This window comes from Syngnathoides biaculeatus, chromosome 15 (genome assembly GCF_019802595.1).
Source record: "Syngnathoides biaculeatus isolate LvHL_M chromosome 15, ASM1980259v1, whole genome shotgun sequence".
In the NCBI taxonomy this organism is placed as follows: Eukaryota; Metazoa; Chordata; class Actinopteri; order Syngnathiformes; family Syngnathidae; genus Syngnathoides; species Syngnathoides biaculeatus.
Window position 1 is genome coordinate 19,338,414 of NC_084654.1, and position 22,870 is coordinate 19,361,283.

Genomic DNA, 22,870 nt, shown 5'->3' on the forward strand with positions numbered 1-22,870 from the left:
GGCTTGTAGGCCGGCAATTACGGTAATCAACTTTTAATGCTTGTATGATGACTAAGGAAAAACAAAAAGCAACCACATGACTCATCAGATTTATCATTACGATTAGGGCTGACACCTCTATGGCAGTTAAGACGATTAAAATGTAACCCTTAAAAAAAGTTACCTGCACAGTTAACAAGTAGTTTTTACAGTTTGACTCTGAAGCAGATAATTTCAATTTCCGCTATTTCCAATGGGGGAAAGATTCTCGACCGTACTGGACCGAAGGTTTTCCACTGCATCAACGGCGATGGCCGACACTCGCGACGACGTCCCAAACCGGCTTTCTCCTCGTGCGTTTTTAGATTATCCCTTCTTTTGACTGCCGTCCATGTAAACACAGTCACACCTAAAAACGAAGGCGCTGATCCGCCGTTTCAGTCGAACATGAGCGAAAGGGCTTTCCAGAAACCTGACTATTTCGAGACGCCGACAAAAAGACGGTGACTCACAGCAAATTTCTGCCAGTTCTCGCTCACATTGGGGGGGGGGACAGCAACAACGGCGTTAAATTCGCTGCACACAACGGCCTCCGATTACACTTTAGTGTTATCTCGCACACAACCTGCCAAACGGGAATAAAGCGTTTCAAAACAAACGTATAGGAATGCGGTACAGATAGTGTGCGCCAGTCACAAGATGTCGTGTCTCTGTTCGCTCGTCACGCTAGTGGCAATTCTGACGCGGTCAAAAAAAAAACAAAAAAAAACTGTGCGTTCTGCATAAAATTGTCTACGGTGTGAGTGGGGCCTAAAATGTGGATTTTCTCTCGTAAGCATGCGAGTGCCTTCTGGAAATTACAGGACATTTCATCATGGCGTCGTGACCTTCAAACAGACCGTCGGTACGCTCTAGATAGTGGAAGCAGGCGTGGCTGTCGTATCGTTTTGCTGATAATCGATCAAAATGTATTGACGGATGGCGCACTTTGCGGCGGGGGCCGATTTCAGACCCTCTCAGACGGGCCGTTACCGAACCGCAGAGCTCTGTGGTCACCCAAATTGTGAACGGTCGGGCCTCTGGACCATGAGATTGCTTTCTACATAGGAAATATTTACATTTTGCAAGAATAAAATCTACTCATCCATCCATTTTCTTATCCGCTTATCCTCACAAGGGTCGCGGGGAGTGCTGGAGCCTATCCCAGCTGTCTAGGTTGAACTGAAGAGTTTGTCTTCAAAATGAGACATAGGCATTTTTTTCAGATTTACGAAACTCGCGCCAAAATTATCCATTCGGAGCTGGATAATTTTGGCGCGAGTTTCGTAATTCTGAAAAAAAAATGCCTATGTCTCGTTTTGAAAACAAACTCTTCAACTCTTCCCTCCGCATCCCAGGATATGTGGTGGGCTAATCACGTCGAAGCTGCCGGACTGTGCCGCGCCTCTCCGTGTGGACTAGTTGAGTAGGGAATCAGAAGAGCCCAGGTCTGGGGTTCCTGGCGAGGAACAATTTAAAAGGAAAAAAATATATAAACCGCTTGAAAATAAGATTTAAAAAGGCTTGACTTTAACTTGGGGGAAGAGAAAGCTGTGTAAATGATATGCAGAGTGTAATTTGCCCCGTGACCACACTTCAAGACACTTGAGTTCCAAATCGTCTGTTCCCATTTAAATGAATGGCAATGCCATCAATCCGTTCCTGCCTCCTGGGCAGGGCACAAACAGCCAAACTCACAATCACACCTAGGGGCAATTTAGAGTGTCCAATTAATGTTGCATGTTTTTCGGATGTGGGAGGAAACCGGAGTCCCCGGAGAAAACCCACAAGCAGGAGAGCGTGCAAACTCCGCACAGGCGGGTCCGGGATTGAACCCGGGACCTCAGAACTGTGAGGGCCAACGTTTTCCAGCTTTCCTAGAATAAAACATTTTATACAAAAGAACATTTCCATGTATTGACAATATCCAATTAAAACACGTATCGCCACTTTTTGTTTTGTATGAAAATCAAAGACAAATCCCCGTTTTTGTACCGCTCTTGATTTCAGAAAAATTGTGGAAAATGTAGAAATTTCAGGAAAAAAAGTAGTGAATTTAACAATGTGCTTAATACCAATTTCCCATGCACGTTTTCACACAAAATGGACTTTGTACTCGCAGGAAGCGCTGATAATACTGTAAGTTAACCATTCTGCTTGCACGTGCAGCTTCAAAGGTTAAATACGACAAAAATCATTTTCTTATTTTTACTCGTAAGATTGTTCGACGTTGCCGTCTTTTGCAGCGGAGCGGATGGGTGATGCACGCAGGAAACGGAGAGGAATGGGGATGGGACAGGGGGTCGCGGGTTGGGGGGAGGGTGTGGCGTTGTGGGGGGGGGGGGTTGAGAGAAACAAATGCACTGCCTATTGATTATCTTACACACATAAGTACAAGTGACCTGTAATCCACAGAGCACTTATCGACTCCTATCCGCACCGTATCCAGTAACAGACGATCGATACGAGGCCAAAGATGGTTACGGTATGGCACTTTGCGGCGGGCCAGTGCCTCATTCACATTGCCTGTCAATAATAATAATAATAACAATAATAATAATAATAATAATAAATATAATCATCTCACAGGTTTATTACTTTCCCCCCCATATGAAGAAATACAAGTACAGTAGAATAAGAAAGGAACTGAAGGAGAAATGCTTTTTAAAAAAATGGAAAAATAAGTTTATTAAATAAAGCCTTTTCCATTATTGACTTTGGATAAGCGAAAGAGAATGAACCAATAAATAAAATTAAAAAAAAAGACCTCACACAACATATTTCATATTGTTCTCCAAAAGTGCCACATTGTGTGTTCATAATACTACTTTTTTATTTTTTATTTTTTATTGCAGGGGTGACAAAATAGAAATATTGAAAAAATGTTTTAATGAAAATAAATAACACATTTAGCCTTTAAATATGTAAATTATACAATAAAAACAACTATGAAAAAAAATTTAATAAAAATGTACAAAAATCAAATTTTAAAAAAAGCTTTGAAAGAAATAATCACTTGTTGCCTTACCAATTTATCCCCTAAAGTTTCATATTTTTTCCATTTTAATATTAACCCTTTCCGGGCAGGGTTTGCAAATTTGCAATAGGTTTAATATAATCGAAAATTTCAGTCAAGAGTATCATTTTCTGAGAGTATCAGATTTTTCTCTCTGCAAAATTTTATTTGGTCCAGATAAGGTTAGTAGCGTTCAACTTTTCAATACTTGTGTGGCACGAAAACAACAACAACATGTTAAAAACATGGCGGTTCACGTTTTATGCGGCGTTAGAAGCAGCGACGACGGCGTCGTCTATGAATAGCGTGTCAGCACCCGCGTCCAAATAAGCCGCGGAGAAGAATCAGAAGATAAAGTAGGAAGGATGGAAGGGCGCAGGAGGGGGGTCAGCTGATTTAATGGTCTAATGAGGCCGTCCTCCAGCCAGTTGTTTTGTGTGCGCCGCGCTCTGACCTTTCGCTCCGCTCGGGAGCCCCGCCGCCTCATTTTTCACATTCTTGCAATTACGTTAACGCTTGAAGCACTCGCTGACTCCCGACTCTGGCCCTTTTCCATTCCACCACCATCGCCGCCGCCACTAGTACTACTCACTCCTGCCCCTCCTTTCCCTCTGAACTCCATCTCCCGATACGTTCCCACATAAAATTTGCACTGCGCGCTCTCTAGTCCGCTGAGAAAATGCGAAATGTGCGCTTCGCCGCGGTAATGGGGTCTTTAACGGCTTGGCCTCTGTTAAAAGGGGTGACGACGAGGATCAGGCGGGCGCGGATGGAAGGCGGCCAGATCGGCACAGACTACTTTCTGCCAAGACAAACCCCCCCCTCCCCCCCCGTCTCCTGCCGGCTACCGTACGCAAAAGGTGTGCGGGGTGCGTGTGAACAACTGCACTGAATAACTCGTTTCTTAACTTAAATCATCTTTTCCCGTTAAAACAAAAAGCACCAAAAGATGTTGCTAACAAATAGTCTGCTACAATATTATACTTTATAAAAGCAAACAGTTATGAGTAAACAATATAAAGAAAGAAACAGTTTATGCGTCATGATAATTCAATGGGCATTGTGCTGCTCATTCTGGTGTGTGTGTGCCTTGGCCACCAGGAGGCAGTAGAATACACGCTGTACATCCATCCATTTTCTTTGCCGCTTATCCTCACAAGGGTCGCGGGGAGTGCTGTCAACGGGCAGGAGGCGGGATACACCCTGGACTGGTCGCCAGGCAATCGCAGGGCACATGCAGACAGACAACAGTCACACTCACAATCATACCTAGGGGCAATTTAGAGTGTCCAGTTAATGTTGCATGTTTGTGGGATGCGGGAGGAAACCGGAGTGTCCGGAGAAAACCCACGCAGGCACGGGGAGAAAATGCAAAGTCCACGCAGGCGGGTCTGGGATTGAACCTGGGACCTCAGAACTGTGAGGCCAATGCTTTAACAGCTGGGCCACCGTGCCACCCGCATGCCGTACAGACATACTAAATTCAGGTTTAATAATGAAACTGTCGCTTCTCACAGTAATTGTAGCCCTTTCTTACAGAGGATAAAGAATATATGCCTGTTAATATTGTTTTCTGCTCTCTCAGCATGTGTTGGTTCTGCTCGTCTTCAGATTTGTGTTTTTCAAGGTTTTCAAACAGAATCACTTAGATGCTCGTTCCATTAGCCCGTCTATGGCTTTTGTGGCGTGTTAGCATTGGGCTAGTAGATTCTGTGGTTTTGTTAAATGCACAATTTGTAATTCTCTCCGTGTTTTGTTAAGCTTAAACGTGAACTTCTGTTTGGAGAGGGGATAAACATCTAGAAGCAAACAGTCGGGCTCTTGTGAGTCTAGGAAACAGCGTAAATGAAAAATGATAGCCGACAACATTATTTAAAAAAAAAAGGAGAACTTGGGGTGTAGGGAGCATTAAATATGTACCTGTTGAAAAATTGCTAAGAAACTACTCTGACTACTAGAACTAATAGAATAGTTTATCCAAATTATGCAAAGGCACAAAGGAGCTACTTACTATTAAAATAATCACTACATTTCCCTTATAATGCTCTGGTTGGTGAGTAATATTTTTTTTTTGTACACGGCCCATGGAAGAAAAACGTTTGGCCACTTTTGGTACAGCACGATTCAGCGTACTCCTCCTCCGGTGTAGCCGGCGCCTTCAGGATGCTCGCTGCCAGCGCAATTCGCCTCCGCCCGAGGTCTCAGCGTCGAGTGTCACTCTGAAGCCGTGCCAAAAAAACAATGAAACAAGTGTGCGAGCGTGTTTCGCCACCTCCTCCAGGAGCTGTTTATTGGCTGACGGTAAAGGAACGGAAGCCGCGCTCGTACGAGTCACTTAAACATCTGGCAAGACGTTCGTTTGAAATGCCTGAACTGAGTTGAGGGAAATTGGGAAAATAGAAACTCGCCGAGAATTCACAATGGCCATTCAACAATGGCCGCCCACATAACTAATACATTACATAAATTACATACAGTGCACTCTATTTATCTGCAGGAACTCGTTCTGGTAAATATTACCAGGGTGTTATCAATCTTAATGTGTTTTAAAGAATAATTAAGACTACTAAAAACAAACAAAAAATTTACTGTTGATCGACAGTCGAAAATTTGAAAATGATTGCAACTATCCATCCATCCGTCCATCGACTTTCTTTGCCGCTTATCCTCACGAGGGTCGCGGGGGTGTGCTGGAGCCTATCCCAGCTGTCAACGGGGAGGAGGCGGGATACACCCTGAACTGGTCGACAGCCAATCGCAGGGCACATAGAGACAAACAGCCGCACTCACAATCACACCTACGGGCAATTTAAAGTGTCCAATTAGTGTTGCGTGTTTTTGAGATGGGGGAGGAAACCGGAGTGCCCGGAGAGAACATGCAAACTCCACACAGGCGGGGCCGGGATGGAACCCGGGTCCTCAGAACTGTGAAGACGACGCTTTACCAGCCGTTCCAATCCATTATTTTTTAAAGAGGTTGGATTTGGCAACAACCCGAAATAGGTGAGATCTATGAAGTTATAAAATATTTATACATATTTTAAAGCTGTATAATCTTCCTAAAACTCTTATTAACCTTTCCAACACTACTATTAAACTCATCCACTCTCTTAAAAACGCCTTAACACCTTTTCAAAACCTTAAACATACAGAAAGGCATCGTAGTCCAGGATTCGGGGAGAACAATATGCAAACTCCGTAGAGGCGGGGCTGGGATGGAACCGGGGTCATCAGAACTGTGAGGCCAACGCTTTACCAGCTGAGCCCACCGTGCTATCATTGCAACTAAAGTAAAAAAAAAAAGTAATATAAAATAAATTGTTAAACTATGTATATATATTAAAAAATATAAAAATGCTTGAAAAATATTTTTTTTTAAAAATCCATGTTAATGCTGCTGTACCTCACATCACTGGCATAAACCTATATGGAGAAGGAAACAAAATTCTATCCAGCTATGTGTCAAGTGCACGCAATGTTTGCCGATTGGAAGCGTTTAGAAAGATGAATTGAACCCTGTTGGCGCGATATTACACTTGATTATAAATTTAACAAAACAAAACAAAAAATCAAAACTGCTGTGTTCACTGAAGATAACAACATACAAGTAAAAAAAATGCTTTGGAAGTTTTATTGAGACAATGAAGAAAGTTGCGCTTTTATGACTCTGCCCAAAAGGCACTTAGAAGTATTATTATTATTATTTGTAAATACCGCCCGCATGCGTGCATGCGTGCGTGCGTGTGTTCAAAACAGTTGCGCGAAGATAAACAGACATGAAGCGGATCGGACGGGCGCGCACAATAAAGTCAGCGGCTCATGCCTTGCCCTGCACATCACTTTGATTAACAGTCTTTTTGGAAGGCGCCCAAGCTTATCTCGCAACATCAGTGGCAGGGAGTTAAACGTGATAAATGCGCGCCGCTCGGCTAGCGAGGTGCCCGCGATTGTGTGTTACAGCCGCAAAGCTGACTGCACATTTGACAAACGCCCCCCCCCGCCCCCTCCCCGACATACACAGACGTTAAAGCGAGTTCGGAAAAAGGTAGGACGGCATCAAGTCCGCGCTTGTAATTATTAGGTATGCATGAAAGCCAAATCCACGTTGACGTCTTGAGTGGTGAGCGAAAGCCTTAAAAAAAAAAAAAAAAAAGGTGGGGGGGGAGGTTGCAGAAAGCATTTTGTAGCATTTTCTCCACAATTGAACAATCCCCATGCTTTTGTGAAAAGACTGACTCCCCAGAGGGGGCCCGGGATGGAAGGGGAGGGGGAAAGAAAGGGGAGGGTGAGCGCACGGCCTGATGCTGCTGCGGTACATTTGTGTGAACGAGCGCCGCAGGAGGGGGGGGGGGTCGGTTTAGGTGGGGGGGGGGGGTCTCCCCAAGAGCCCACCACACTCTGCGAGGCCCTTTTGCGGTGTGGTCACCTGCAATGACGACTTACGGGTTACACTATACTTCTTTTTTCTCTGTAAATGCATCACAGATACAATTCCACGAAGATTTTACCCCTCAGCTGTCTTCGCTCAGTCGGCGTTTATTACTCCTTTATATCTGGTTTTGGTTTCTTAATACACTGTCTCAAAATGGAGATGTGTGGTTGTAAAGTTGAACTCGCGTCGATAACACTATTGAGCAAAAAAAATACAAACAAACAAAAACATGCAAACTATTTATTGTGATCTATAACAAGTGTTATGTCGTATCTACGTTTCTCAGTAGCACGGTCGTAGCGTCGAGAGCTAGCGTCGTTTTCCCAGGCTGTTCCGAAGTGAAAATCAACAAGTCTTCTTAATTTGCCACACCACAGAGAGTCTTGTTAACAAACCTGCCAAACGTGAATGATTAAAAAAAATTCCAAGTATGTAAAATGAGGCTTCAGAGTCGTTTTTAATGAGCCCTCATCGGTGCGCTAAATATTCGTTACCACAACAACAAACAACAAAAATAGATGCTGCTTTGTCTTTTTTTATGTCTACACATGCTTATATGTATTAGCCACCAACATTTATTTATCGTTTAGATGTATCACATTGGATCGTCGCATGGCTTTCTCCGCCACAATGTGAGGCGCTAGCCACCTGCGAGCTCATGAGCTAACAAGTGATAATAGCTAAGTAGCTCAATATTGCACTGGAAAAACATTGTAGTGGGCATATTTAGATGATTTTTTGTTGTATTTGTTGTCTTATCACCAGTGTAAAACACTTAAATGACATACATTTGACGTATTTTTCGGCAGGAGTTGAAAAGATAAGACAAACCCGATGAATTACACTACAGTAAAGTTGAGAGCAATATTGTAATATGATGGCGACAACTAATGAAATGTAATGTTCCATTTTGGAAGCGAGTTGCCCAACAACGCGTCGAAACAAGAGAGGGTCATCATTCGCGTGAATGCGCGTCGAGGTATGCGCGTTCCTTCTAAGTGCCTATTAAGCTTTAATTTAGTGTCGCAATTAAAGCTGAACACTGGCCCATAAACAACAGATAAACAATAAAGCCGAGCCAAGCCCCGCTGTTTCATGACCCTCGCTCCCCGCTGCCTGCGCGCTGATAATCTTGACGCAGCGCGCTACCTCGCGTCAACTTCGCACCCACTAAAGAAGCGAGGGGCATCCTTGTTTATGTAGTGTATGTGCGCGCTGGCGGATTAAGTATTGACCATTCCCACCAGTCAGGCTGTGAAATGGCACGCACTCAGTGAAACATTCGTGAGCGTCTTCACTCAATCTTTCGGTGCTATGTTTTTATTCAGGATTTAGAATTTTGGCCTTGCTGTGGGTTTGCAAGCTCCAATCTCCTTATTCCGTATAGGGCACAGGTGTCAAACTAAAGGCCCGGGAGCCAGATCCGATTTTTTTTTTTAATTTTTTTTTTTTTTGTTCAAATCTGTATCACAATTTCAAATTGTCATATCGTAAATGATAACGATGAGAAATCACATTTTTGTATTACCAAACAACAATCGGTGGAAAAACCCATGACCCTATGATTCCTGATTTACAAAAATATTTCCTAAGTTTCACGTGTAAATATGAGGAGGAGGTTAAAGATTTTTATCGTTTCACAGCCAGAGTGGCCCTTTGAGGGAGAAATGCAAGTACAATGTGGCCCGCGACTTAAATGAGTTTGACACCCCTGGTCTAGGGAACTGTCGTTTTTATACATCCGGCCTCCTGCTCATTTTTGGGATTTTGTCCATAAGCTCCTTTCTTCCCTCACTCGTGAACAAGACCCCAAGATACTTGAACTCTTCCACTTGGGGAAGGATCTCATTCCCGACCTGGAGAGGGCACGCCACCGTTTTTCCAACTGAGGACCATAGTCTCGGATTTGGAGGTGCTGATGCGATGCTGAGGTCTCAATTTACCAGTCAATCTATGTTCCTACCCTCACCTATGGGCATGAGTGGTGGGTCGTGACCGAAAGAACAAGATACCGAAATTAGTTTCCTCTGCAGGGTGTCCGGGCTCTCCCCTTAGAGATAGGGTGAGAAGCTCGGTCATCAGGGAGGGGCTCAGTGTCTAGCTGCTGCTCCTCCGCATTGAGAGGAGCCAGATGAGGTGGCTGGGGCATCTGATTCGGATGCCTCCTGGACACCTCCCTGGTGAGGTGTTCCGGGTACGTCCCACCGGAACGAGACCCAGAGGACGACCCAGGACACGCTGGAGAGACTAAGTCTCTCAGCTGGTTTGGGAACGCCTCGGGATCCCTCCGGAAGAAGTGGCTGGGGAAAGGGAAGTCTTGGTATCCTCTCTGAAGCTACTTCCTCCGCGACCTGACCCGGAAAAGCGGTAGATAATGGATGGATGTCCGTAAGTGTTTTTTTCTTTTGACTGAAATAAAATTCATCAACACTATCGCGGAAAGCAGGCGATGATTCACCCGGTTCCTACACTAGTGCTAACATGGCCGCTAATCTTATCCGTTGTGTCGGTTTCGAGGAAGATGTGACACCGGGACCTTTTTGGAGACTATCTCTGACGGAGTAATAGAAAAAACCTCCGTGTGAATTTAGACCGTCCACTCGAGCTCCTCTCCCAGAGGAAGACTGCGAAAGGCCAGAGGTGGGGCCGTAGGATAACATTCATAGTGGGACCCGCAAAAGAAGAAACATGCTACAGAAGAAGAGCATCAAGCTAATACTGAGTTTACACTGGATCGGGAGGCATTTTCTTGTCAGGCGCTTGCAGATTTTGAATAATCATACAGATAATTCACTACAAAGATTGACCCGATTACGCTAACATGCTAACAGCGCGGTTCGTTTTGTTGGGAAGAGCCGGAGTCATTGCTGAAAGCTGGGAAGAGTTGAGGGGGTGAAAACACGTTTACAGCGAGGGCTGTGGTGTGTAGTGGGGTGGGGTGGGGTGGGGTGGTATACACTTTCATGATCCCATTAGCATAAGAGAGGTTAAATTATTCATGTGGAGTGCTTAATCTATGGGGAAAAGTATAGTTAATGCACATAGTTTTAAAATGGATCTTGCCCTGCCTCTGCTCTAACACCAGATTCCTGCTGGATTCAGCATTCAGGGGCATTTACAGGAAAAGCTACACACACGCCGCGCTCGCCCGACCCAGTGTGTGCGGGCACGGCTCTGAAATCCCCTTCCTCGTCCTCCCCTTCCCACTTATAGCCCCCCCCCCCCCCCCACACACACCCGCCCCCACCCCGCCCTCGCCTCCTTTCGCCCCTCGCAGGACCGCAGACTACCTGGCCCTCTTCCAAAATGTGATTAAAGAGAATGATCAGCTCCCTCTGCTCCATTCTTCCTTCCTCCCTTCCGCTCTCTCTCTCTCTCTCTCTCTCTCTTTCTCTCTCCGGCTCTATCTTTCTTCCGACCCGTTGTTCTGTTCTGATACATCGCGTTAGGACAAACAAAAGACTATCAGGAGAGAGGGTGAGGAGGTGGGGGGGGGGGGGTGGACTGCAAAGCGTCCACTCACTTTCTGCACATTCTCCTTGACGGAATACCGTAGGAAAACCAGAACTGCGCCGGCCGAGTCTAAGCCGGTACCCCCCTCCCGGTCTGGGTCCGACGAGGCGGGAAAGATGAATTAACGGGCATAGCTTAATGCGCAAAGTAATGTTCCAACACGGGGAAGAAATTAGCCATATTATTCTGACGACAGCTGAGGAACACGTCTGTTTTGTACCATTAGGCGTTTACAACCCCCTCCGTCGAGAAGTCGATGCCGCGTCTTGGAGCGAGCTGACCGTAATTAAGAAGCGAGGAGGAAGCGCTGTTGCGGGGAAGTAATCAGGATTGAACTACAGCAGCAAGGAGGGGAGTGACTCCCTTTTTGGCTGCTCATTAGACGGTGGCTTTACACACCCGCGTCGCATCGCTGATTACCCGAGCGCCGAAGAGAATGCAAGGGGAAGCGCGTACCGAGGTCTGATGTAATACGCCTAAAAGGGATTGGAGCCCCCGAAGGGCATCTGGGCGTCCATTAACGCAGCCTCCTGTGTATTTTTCACCGGGACGGTGATGACGATGATGGCACTCTCGTCCTTGAGTGGGGTGGGGGTTGAATCGGGGGACGGTAGGGGGGAGGCTTGTTTTCCCAGGAAATTTTTTCTGTTTTGTTTCAGCGCTCTCTCGCCCCAAGGGGGTCAGCCAAGAAGTCGGCCCTTAAGAGGTGATAATCCAATTGCTCCAGTCCTCGCCAGATTTGTTTTGCCCCCCCCCCCCCCTCGCGTCTGGCGGCGTGTTTGTGTGTTTACATGGGGTGTAAGCACGCGCGCGGGGATGTAATAGACGGAAAATAGGAGGCTGCGGCGGCAGGATGTCAAAGCCCGCAACCTCCCCCCCTCCTTTCTTCTGCTGGCCCCACTCTGGATCAGAGCGAGGTTACCGGGGCCAAGTGTGTCAAAGGCACACCTGCGGGGGGACGGCTTACGCCGGCCCTCGTTTAAGGTGCGCTTAGTTTAACCCCGACTTCAAATGTCCGCTCTCGCGCTGCCCTTTTGTGTTTGACCAATGGGCCTTGCGCTCTTCTACTTTTTCCCCTTTCTTCCACCTCCCTTTGGCTCTTTTAATCTCACCCACTAACCCCGTAACCTCCCCATCCACCCCCCCCCCCATGTCCAAAACCCACATCACAACATTCCCGACAACAACAACAGAAGCCGGCGCAGGGCCGAGTGCAGGGGTGGCTTAAGCGCAGCCAGCCGAGGCTTGTTCCGCGCCGCGTTCGTACTCCAAAACGAGGGTTTCACGCACTTGTTTGGAACCTCGCTCTGCCCGCCGCTAACGGCGTCCAAGAGAGTGGGAGGATGACGGAGCAAATGCATTCCGATCCGAGTTGTGCTCATCTTTCAGCGTTTATGTAAAGCTTTTGAGAGGGCAGGATAAGCTCATTTTCCAGTTGCTCTCGAGCAACCCATTTAATGACTAGTTAAAGTCTTTTTTTGGGGTACACCTGATTGCTTTTGTTCGAGCGTTCCACGGCTATTGAGGGGGGAGCAGGTCGCACCGTGAGCACCCCCCCCCATGTTTCTTGCAGGCAGCCATCTCATGGTTTTTGATCACCCCAAAGGAGGCATTAGCTGTTAGTCAGCAAGGATAATTTTTATTTACACGCCCCAAGCTGTGAACGCTCGCAAAGGAAAGCCGCGGCTAAATGCGCTACCTAAAAAAAAAAAATGGGGAGGAAAATGACTTCTAAATGAAATCCTTTGGCTGCAGGGGCTGAAGCTGGGGGGGGGAGGGGGGGGCTTCATTATGCGTTTCTCGTAATTCATTTAAAGGGTTATCAATTTACAAAATAAGAGAGACGGGGATGTTTGAGGGGGAGCGCGAGGAACAAGGCGAGATGAAAAGGCCTAAGATATGCAGGGGATCGCTCGGTGCCAATTACACACTTTTCCATGTTCTGAGGCGCGCGTTAAACGCCGCGATCGCTTCTTTCGTGCCGCGCTCCGCCCACCCAAAGTAAAAAAAAAAAAAAAAAAAAAAAGGACCTGATTACTCTTAAATGGAGGCCCAGGAATGCCGTTCGCCAGTATTTCAGCTCAAATATTGTCCTTTTTGCTCTTTTTTTTTTTTTTTTTTTTTTTTTTTTATTTCCAGGACCGCGACTTCAAACAAGATGTGAGGAACTCGGGACGCATTACTCGTCTCGCTAGCTAACACGCGGATGCGGCGCGTGCTGTGACCGAGCACGCTGAGTTAAACCGAGTGAGGAAATTAGTAGGGACTCGGCTTTGTCGATTCGGGACTTGTTTGAAACGTTCTTCTGAACGACGCATACCGAACGTGACGCGCTCCCGCCGCAGCTCGCGACCGCCCGTTCTCATTCTTTCCCCTCGGCTCTCTCGGCGAGCCGAGAAACGGCATCGTTCCCATCTTTTGCAAACAAGCTGAGGATGACTCAGGTCCCCCGCTTGAACAATCGCAGGAAACGTAAGGCGACGGTGAGCGTTTTTTCTTTTTTTTTTTTTTTGGAAAACCAGAAAACACTACTTATCTGCTGATAAGCGTGTGCGTTCTTTTCATTATCAAAGTGGAGAGTAGGAGGGGGCGGGGGGGGGGGGGGGGTCAGTCTATTCAACCATTAAAACAATGAAAAAAGAGAGAGAGAGAGGAAAAAAGAAAACATTTAACTTTTTCCAGAGGAGGAGGAGGAGTATGGGGGGCGGGGGCGGGTGCGGGGTAATGCGGCATTGTTTAGTATGAATGCTTACTCCCGGGGATGCAATGTTTAGACAAGTGAGTGTCTGCAGGAGACATCTGCGAAGCCTGGCCTTGTGACCCCGTAAAGAATGCTCTTAAGGTAGTGGTAGCGGTGAATGGGGGGGGGGGGGGGTGAAAAGTGCCTGCGTGTGCATCATGGCCTACGGGACGCTAAACAACAACAACAGCAGGACGTGAGATGGGACGGCCATAATATTAGGTACACCTCAATCACCGCTTAAGTTTGGTGCAGTGCACAAAAAAAAAAAAAAAAATCTTAAAGTATATCTTTGAACGTTTATGAGTCAATGAAGACAGTGTAGGGATGGGCATGTGACAACAATCGGGCCAAAGTGCTTTTCCTTCCTTCTGATTTAAAATCAGCGATAAAAATAAAATCCGTATACTCGCCACGACGACATACATTCAAAGGATCTGAAAGAATTCCCTGAAGTCGAATATCGGGACTTAATAAACTACCTTTTGCACCGTTTCCGTGATTTCCACATCCGTCGACGCAACAAAAATCTGGCACGATGATTTACTCGAGTCGGAACGGCGATCACGATGGCACTCGAGTACCCGGATGAACAAGCGTCGACGTCACGTGCGACCCAAGCATTGTGGGATGTCTCTAAAACGCGGCATGGATAAAGTATCCGTTCATCTGTCCAGCTGCGGCGCGTGACAGCTGGTCGCGATTTACGATGTATTATTATTAATTTTACATGATGTAGTGTCGCATATCTGAAATGTTGGGGTTTCCACATTCCGAAAACAGGCACGCTACGCTCATCGAAGACTCCGAATTGCCCGGAGGTGTGAATGTGAGCGTGACTGCTGGTTTGGTGGTGTAACCCCATACCCCTCCCCAATTGCCTTTTGCTCAAAGTCACCCGGGACCGACTCCAGCACATCGATGACCCCCCACATGACCAGCGATAATGACATGCTAATTTGGCGCCACGTTGTACTTCTCGAGACAGCAAAGTAACTGACACTAAATACTTGTAATCAGCGATCAATTGAGGGACTTAACGGGTCGTCATGCCCGCGTCGCGTAGCGATTGCGCAGATGCTGGTTGCGTCTCGCAGGCTTTGACGTTCTTCCTCCTCTGCGCGCATGATGAGATCATTTTCATCCTTTATGAGTCAAAAGGAAGCCTTGTTCAAAATGAAGCCCTCAGAGTGCAAGGGAGGGGGGATCGGCGGTGGGGATGGGGGGGGGGATTCCCTTCTGCTATTCAAAGCACCTGCCATTGTGTGTGTTTCTGTATGTGTGACCATTGTTGTGCTCCAGAGGCATGCGGCAAAGACCCCTTGTTGTTGTTCGTGATGGATGTTTCCATCTTCACCACTGGCTGTGGCCTTTTGCCCCCCCCCTCTCTTTTTACGGCATTATTTTTTTTTTTTTGCTCCTCATCTCACAATTCATTCATTTCTTTTTGTTATCCTCTCTCTCTCTCTGCTTATTGTTCTTTCCGAGCACCCTCATTACAGCCCTGCTCGGATCTGCTTGGATTTTAAGGGCCTCGTTCTTTGATTTGGCTGTCGGGGGGCGAGTCACTGTTAGCTGCTGGCTAACCGCTACCAGGGCTCCCGCCGCGGTTGGCGCACACCCCCCCCCCCACTCCACCCGGCCGGCCGTCTCGGAGAGCAGGCTCGGGGGTACGGCCGGGACGACGGTGCATGCGAGGGGGAGAATTGAAACGTCGATAACCCCTCCGAAAAAGGGAGACGAGGAAAGAAAGGGGGATGGAGAGCTTCAAAAAGCTGGGGATGCTAATTAACGGTATGAGAGAGGCTTCTCTCGCTTCTGGAACTTTTGACGCTGTGTGATGAAGAGCTTATTTGGAGTCAGGTCCATTCCTACAGGCAGGATGTTACAGTAACAAGTGCTTGGAGTGTAATTTAGACGAGAGAGAGCACTGATTTGATAACCTGAGCCCACAAGATCTTTCTTATTTTAAAATTTATAGCTATTTAACTCTGCATGCTTACAGTTGTTTTGTAGTACGCGAGATTGATTTTAACTCAGCAAAATCTATCTCTCAACTTTGTCTTGAGGCGCCTTGGTGTTGGTCTCATCTTACCTTGGTTTAGCTCTTGATTTTATCTCAACTATTGAAAGCCTTGGCACGGTCTTACTCGTAACTCCCCAAGGTTTTGGACTCGACTTGATTTTGACCTGCCTCCTCTTGGTCTTGACAAGTTCTCACATTGTCTCGGTCTCGGCATCAACCTGATCCCACCTATTCAAAGTCTTGGGCTTGGATTGTTCCGCAAGTCTTGGTCGCACATTGCCTTGTTCTTTGTCTTAAATTGATCTCACCATTTCAAAGTCAAGCTCTTGACTTGGTCCTCAGTCTTGATTGTTCTCAACTACTCAATGTTCCTGTCTTAAAATCTCCAAGTCTAAAGTGTTGACTCTCTTCTTCTTAACCAGGTCTTAACCCTTTGTTTCAGTCTCCATTTGGTCTTGTAAAGTCTGTCAAGCTCAGTCTTAAGTTGCCCTCACATTGTTTCAGTCTTTGTGTTGACTTGATATCAACTACTCCAAGTCAATTGTCTCAACCAGGTGTTGACCTGCCTTAGTTTTGGTGGTGACTCCGTCTCACATTTCTTCTGTTATGGTCTTGACTTGGTCTTACCTGGACTTCCCCTCATGTGTTGGTCTTAACGTTTGATAATCTTGGTCTTATACAGGCTTCTCATGCCACCGCAATGTCCACTGTGGATGTGGAACTGTAAAAGGAGGGACCTGAAAGATTTTGCTTTAGAGAGTCGGTAGTAAACACAACTTCCCTCTTAATTTTTTGAACCTATTAAAAAAAGTAATATGAATATTGCAGTCTGCGCCTCCTCCCTGACTTTCTATGTTTATTAAATGTAATCTACTTTTCTATGTTATGTATGAAAATTCTTTATACTGCGCTGAGGTCTCCAGATCTGCGTCTTCAGATAGATAATCTCAGACAGTGGTTACATTATTCTAGCAGGATTTGGTACAAAAGACTCGTTTTGGGAGAAAATTGATTAGCATTTTGTGTTTTGGAAATAATAGACTCTAATCCTGAAACAAACCATGCAAAAAATATCCCTTTTCCTGTTAAAACATGATTTGTACCCTTCTCCTCAGTCTCTACCGTCTCTTCAATTCTCCAGGGAGCTCACCGAGTCCTCTGAGGCTAAACGAAACTAACAAAAACGGGTGCGTTATCTATAGAGAGGGGTGAATGTGTGCCAAGGCCCAGTGGAGGACACCCGGCCCGGGTTATTGACTTGTAAAGACGCCGGTAGGTGAGGGGTCTTGACAAGACGCAAGCGGCTCTGCGCTCTCGTAAAGCCGAGTGATTTCTACACTAGTTGGCTCCCCGGAGAAAGAGACATAGAGCCCCGCTCGTCTGTATGGAAAAATGCAGCGATGAAAAGAATGAAAGAGTAGTTTTGTGAAAGGAGAGGCTCATTCCCGCCCCTGTTTCTGGCGGGAATGAGAGCAAGAGGGGCGGTTAAAGAGGGTGGAACGAGCTCTCTACTGTATCTATGTCAGTCGTCATTGTGATACGGTTTATGTACGATTTTGTGGTACTAGCCTGCGCGTTTATTAGTTGCGATGCAATATAAACAGCAGCACAAGCGCATACAGAGCATTTATAAATGCCTCTCCGTGCTGATAGATCAGACTAATTTATGAGGATAAACTGCACTGACATAGAGCGATGCAGGCGGAGGGGAGGGTGGGGTTGGGGGAGGAAGTTTAGACTGACTCTCCGGCGCGGGCCCGAGCCAAAGCCCCTGCAGGGATCCGGCTGGGTTTGAACTTTATCAGGGGCTACACTTAATCAATAGCATATCGGAAAAAGAATTAATTACTAAAGCAGAATAAAACAGCCGCATTTTCAAGCGAGGATTCATCAATTCTGTAATCTCTTGGTTACAGCTCAGGTGTCAGGAGGATCATTTCAACTCGGTGTAATGAGGAACTGTGGGAGTTTACAGCCAGCCTATGCTGTCCTACTCCTGTGTGTACGCGTATACACACACACACACACACACACACACACAAATACACACACCTTACAACTAAATAACTCACAGCTCTTAGCGTCCACCTAATCAAAATATTTTCCTCCTTTTTCACGTTTTTATCCCTGTTCTTGTGAGAATTTAAACATAACATGAATGCACCGTAACTTGTCGAAAGGATGCATTTAAAATATATATGGAAGAATGATGTGTCATAAATATACTTGAAATTTTGCTATAATGTACAATATACACATTAGCGTTAAATTCCGATTATGATAACTTCATTTTTGTAATGATTACCTGTTAATTGTTCTTACTTTTCAATACACTTCACTAAAAAAACAATTTTCATTGATAGGTTTCACCATCATTGATCCACTTTCTTTACCAGCAGTACCTTTGAACCAACCTAAAGCAAAGCAAATTACACATGATTAAAGGCATTTGAAGACAAAGAGATAAAACATTTAAAACGGCATAAAAACGACAAAAAAATACAAGAAAATTAACCTCACCTCCGTTGGCAACTTATTCCATTTGAATTTAGCATAATAGCTAAATGCTGCTTCACCACGTTTGCTTTGGACTCCACGGTCCACTATTTGACCCGAGTCAGTCGATCTCAGAGCTCTACTGGGTTTTTATTCCGTAAGCATTTCTTTCATGTATTCAGGACCTAAATCATTTAGGGATTGATAGACCAGTACCAGAACTTTAACATCTATTCTAAAGTTGACTGGAAGCCAGTGCAAGGACTTTAGGATTGGAGTTAAATGCTCTGACCGCTTTGTTTTGGTCAGATCGCGAGCTTCAGCTTTCTTAATGAGCTGCAGCTGTTTAACACTCTTTTTTTGGGGAGTCCAATTAGAAGACCATTACAGTAGTCAAGTCTACCTGAGATAAAACCATGGATGAGGTTTTCCTGGTCTGCTTGACACATACAAGACTCCACTCTAGATATGTTCTTCAGATGGTAGAAGTCAGTTTTTGTGATTGATTTGATATGGTTGTTGAAAGTCAGGAAACCTACACTAGGGAATCAAAACCACGTCAGCAGCGCAAACTACTTCAATGCGAATGACGGCATTTTTCAACAACTATATTCCGATCATGCTTCTGCTCCCCTCCCCTTTCCCATTTTCTGCGAATTCCGGTCTATGCGGGAAATGAGACATCAACTTATTAAAGCCGAAATCTGTGGCGCGAGCGCCGATGAGAAAGCAAGATCCCCGCTGCTGTAACCATCAAACTGGACATTCCTCCCGGCCAGGCCGGGACACCGCTGGTGTGGCAAAAAGAGGGGGCAGCGTGAGGGTGTAAAGATCAAGCCACTACACTCAAGCAGCCATTAAAAAAAAAAAACGTTTTTAGTAAATGGTGCGCACATTTAGATAGCGGTTGTGCTCTCCTGACGACCGCTGTTTTGCAGCCCTCCCAGCGTTTGACCTACACCCTCGCGTTTTCGAGTCCGTAAACGGACTATCCTCCATTTGCCGTCATGGGGGGGGACGGGGGGGGGGGGTTTCAAGGCAGGTTGCAAGGGGGTTATGGGTGATGAATTGGCTTTTTAGTGAGCTCATTAGGAAGCCAAACAGAGTTTAGAGTAGCGGAGCAGGGCACCAGCGCAGTAATCAGTTCTGCTCGCTTTGTTCCTTTGCCTCCAGGACATTCATGGGAAGAAAAAAAAAGACGAGGAGAGAGAAGGAGAAAAAGTTTAAGGCGTTTGGTTGATGAGAAGACTGCGGAGAAGAGAGAATCTGATGGTTGACTTGTTGATTTATAACCCTTTGAATCCGTTTAGGCTATAGAGCAAGCACCCGCAGCACCACAATATATGTTGCTGATGATCAGGTGCGCCAAAAATGAAAACAATTTAAACAGTAGGAAATTTTGGTTGATATTTTTTTTTTCCCTGTGGAAATATGTCACAGATGCTTCGAGTTGACCTTTGATGTCAAACAATGGCAACTATTCCGCAAGGCAAAGCCGTCATGTGTGTCTCTATCAAAGATGGTCTTGTATATAGTAACATATCATTGTTTATGAGAATATTTATGGAGTTTACTCAGTTTGAGCGCTGCATAGTTTTGCGTTTCAAAGGTGAGTAACAATCGGAATTCATTGTGAGGTTACAAGGTCAATAGACGAAGCTTGTTAAAACTTGTTTCATGTCAACAGAGCTTCATTCCTTTTGGGTAATCCGTGCAGTTTCATATTTAACACCGACCTGTAAGTATGATTTGAATGCCCTTTTTTCCTTTCTATTGTAGAAATCCAGATAACAGTGGCAAGAGTAGGTTAAATTTTACCGTCAGTTTTGTAATCAAAATCGCTTTTTGGGCTAGATTTGGTAGAGGACCGTTGACAATAAGAGTTTCTCGGCAGCCTCAGATAGCGTGAAACGTCTGCCAGATACGCAAAACCTCTTCATTAGCCGCTTATCGTCGTTGTCTGAGCGAGGGGCAGTACGGGCATCGCAACTCCCTTCGAGTTTCACACCCACCCCTGCAATTTAGCCCCGTTTTGGCATCCGTGCAAATTGGGACCTGACATCTGCAAGTGCCTGCCTCCTTTCGGGGTTTAGGCGTCTTCGTTTCCGGGAGCTCTTGTAGTCTCTTATTCCGCTCGGCGGAAAACTGGAGTTCAGAACGTTCAGAGATACGTCCTTGCATCCCTTTGGAATGATATTAAAGAATAATGTATGGTTACTTTCCCCCTCATCGTCGATTGAGTAAATGTTGACAGTAGTTGTAATCCCGCGTTGGCACCTTCTGTCACGAGTGAGGCTCGAGGGCGGACCCAAATGCACGACTCAAGAGGCAAGCAGGCAGTACGGAGGAGGTCTTTATTTGTGCTGAGGTCGGTTACCAGTAGGTCATTCCAAGAGAGCAGAAGTACTAGTGGCAGGCTTACAAGGGTGGTCAGCGGACAGGCGAGGGTCGGTCCAGAGGAGATCGATCAAAGAAGAAGAAGAAGTCAGGCTTACGGGGTCTGTCTGAGAACAGGCGGAGGTCGGTATACACAGGTTCCCGATCAGAGATACAGGAGTGCTGGAACGGGGCACGAGATGCGACGATCTGGCAGAGTACCAGTCATCCCCGGGGTCCTATATATACAGGGGTTCATCAGATCGTATGAGGCGCAGGTGTGCGCGTCCCAATCAGCTGGCCACGCCCAGCCAGGACTGGAAGGCAGGGACATGACACCTTCATCGGTTTTCTTCGGGTACTCCCAGTTCCTTCCGCATCCCAAAAACATACATGGTAGGTCCATTGAAGACTCTAAATGGATAGGTTTCCAGTGACGTCGCCACAGTCCCAAGATTCCCTTAGATCTTCGGTGTCAAACTCTGGCCCATGGGCCAAATTTGGCCTGTGGTGTAATTATATTTGGCCCACGAGGCAATTTCAAATTAATATCAGAGCTGGCTTGCCGGTATTACGCACTTATTCGGTTCCACATTAAATGGTTCATTTGTTCAACTTTGCCCCGCGGCTTTGTTCACTTTAAAATTTTGGCCCACTGTGAATTTGACACCCCTGCCTTAGACCAATCGGATAAATTAACGATAGACTTCACGCGTCACCTATCACCTGTGTTCTCTGACCTCTATGACACACAAGATGGCGTAACTGGAAACCTATCAATTGCCCGTAGGTGTAAAGGTGTGAATGTTTGTTTGTTTATATGTGCTTTGTGACTGGTTGGGGACCAGTTCAGGGTGTTCGCCGCTTCTCATCCCGAGATAGCTGGGATAGGCTCCGGCACGCCGAGTGAGGATGAGCGGTACAGAAAATGGATGGATGGATGTATGATCAAGCATTGCTCTTTTTTTTTTAGTGGGGGGGGGGGGTGGTCTTGAAATGTTACCCACCACCACCACCCCAACAAACTTGCTCTTTAAAACAACCTCCGCCTCCCCCCCTTGGCTTCCGAGTCTTTTGGCGGGGATGTTCGCGGAGGGGTCACCGCGAGAGGCCTTGTATCAGCGGCGAGGCGATACTTATCTCCGGCATTCCAGAGATGACAGAGAGATATGTGCCTGATGGCAGGGTTGGAGGGGGGGGCGCTTCATGAAAGGGGGCGGGGTAAGGGAGGGAGGCGCAGGACTTTTGGAGCTCCTGCAACCCCCACCTCGTCCCAACTCACCCCCCTCCCTCGCCTTCCTCCTTACTGCCTGACTGCCTCGGCTCCTCGCACGTAAAAACCATCTAATTAGACGCTCTTATTCCACTTCATTAAGGGAACACTTAATGATGTGTTTTTGGGGAAGACAATTGCACATTAGCTCTCATGCAAAGTGGAGCCGTCGAGTCGCTTACAGCTGCGTTTGAAGTGTTCGGAGGAGGACGGCAAAAAAAAAAAAAAAGTGCGTACGGGGAGGAGGGCAGTTTTTGGCTCTTTCACCTTTAGCCGCTGTCCCGGTGGTAGAAGGGGGTGAGGGGGTGGGGGAGAGGGCGGGTAGTGACATCTGAGTTTGGCAGGGAGCCTCGCTGAAAGAGAGAGTTTGTTGTAATTGCTCTGACAGGTTTTAGGGCTGTTAATGACGCCGGGCCCAGCGCTACCAATTTGTCAGCATGCTAGCTGTTTACTAAGCTGTTGTTTTATGGTCCAGTGCGAAGGCCTCGGCGCTTGTTTAAGCACAGATCAGGAAATAATCAGCGTAAAAACTCTCCCGGCTCCTGCCACGCTTAAAAAAAATAAAACGGCTCAGTTTTAAGAGCCCTCATCTACTGTATGGATTTGAATGAATGCGGTGGACCAAATGGTGGGGAGTGGGGGAGGGCGGGAGTTTTGGGGTGGGTGGGGGGTTCACATCAAAGCACACTATGGGGGCCCTTTTACACGGCGCTGTTGTTACTTTAATCGGCGTCGTTTAGCGGTTTGTTGACAGCGAGGGAATTTTGTGTTGGTTGAAAGATAAAAACTTTTGCAAAACGTGAAAATGGTGAATGTGCCCGTGTACCTACGTCAGAATTTGACATAAGTACTGGGAGTCTTGTGTTTAGATTTCGTGCAAGTACCTGCTATGAGATTTTGAGTGTGAACTATGAATGAAAATAGTCATTGTGTTCCTCAGTTCCAGACGTTTTTCTGCCAAGAGGACTAAAATCAGCTCA

At 46.4% G+C, this 22,870-nt stretch overlaps 1 protein-coding gene across 12 annotated transcripts in view; it reads left to right on the forward strand.

Moving 5' to 3' along the window:
* meis2a (Meis homeobox 2a) overlaps positions 1-22,870 on the forward strand; it is a 203,375-nt gene that overhangs the window by 99,546 nt on the left and 80,959 nt on the right. The window lies entirely within an intron of this gene.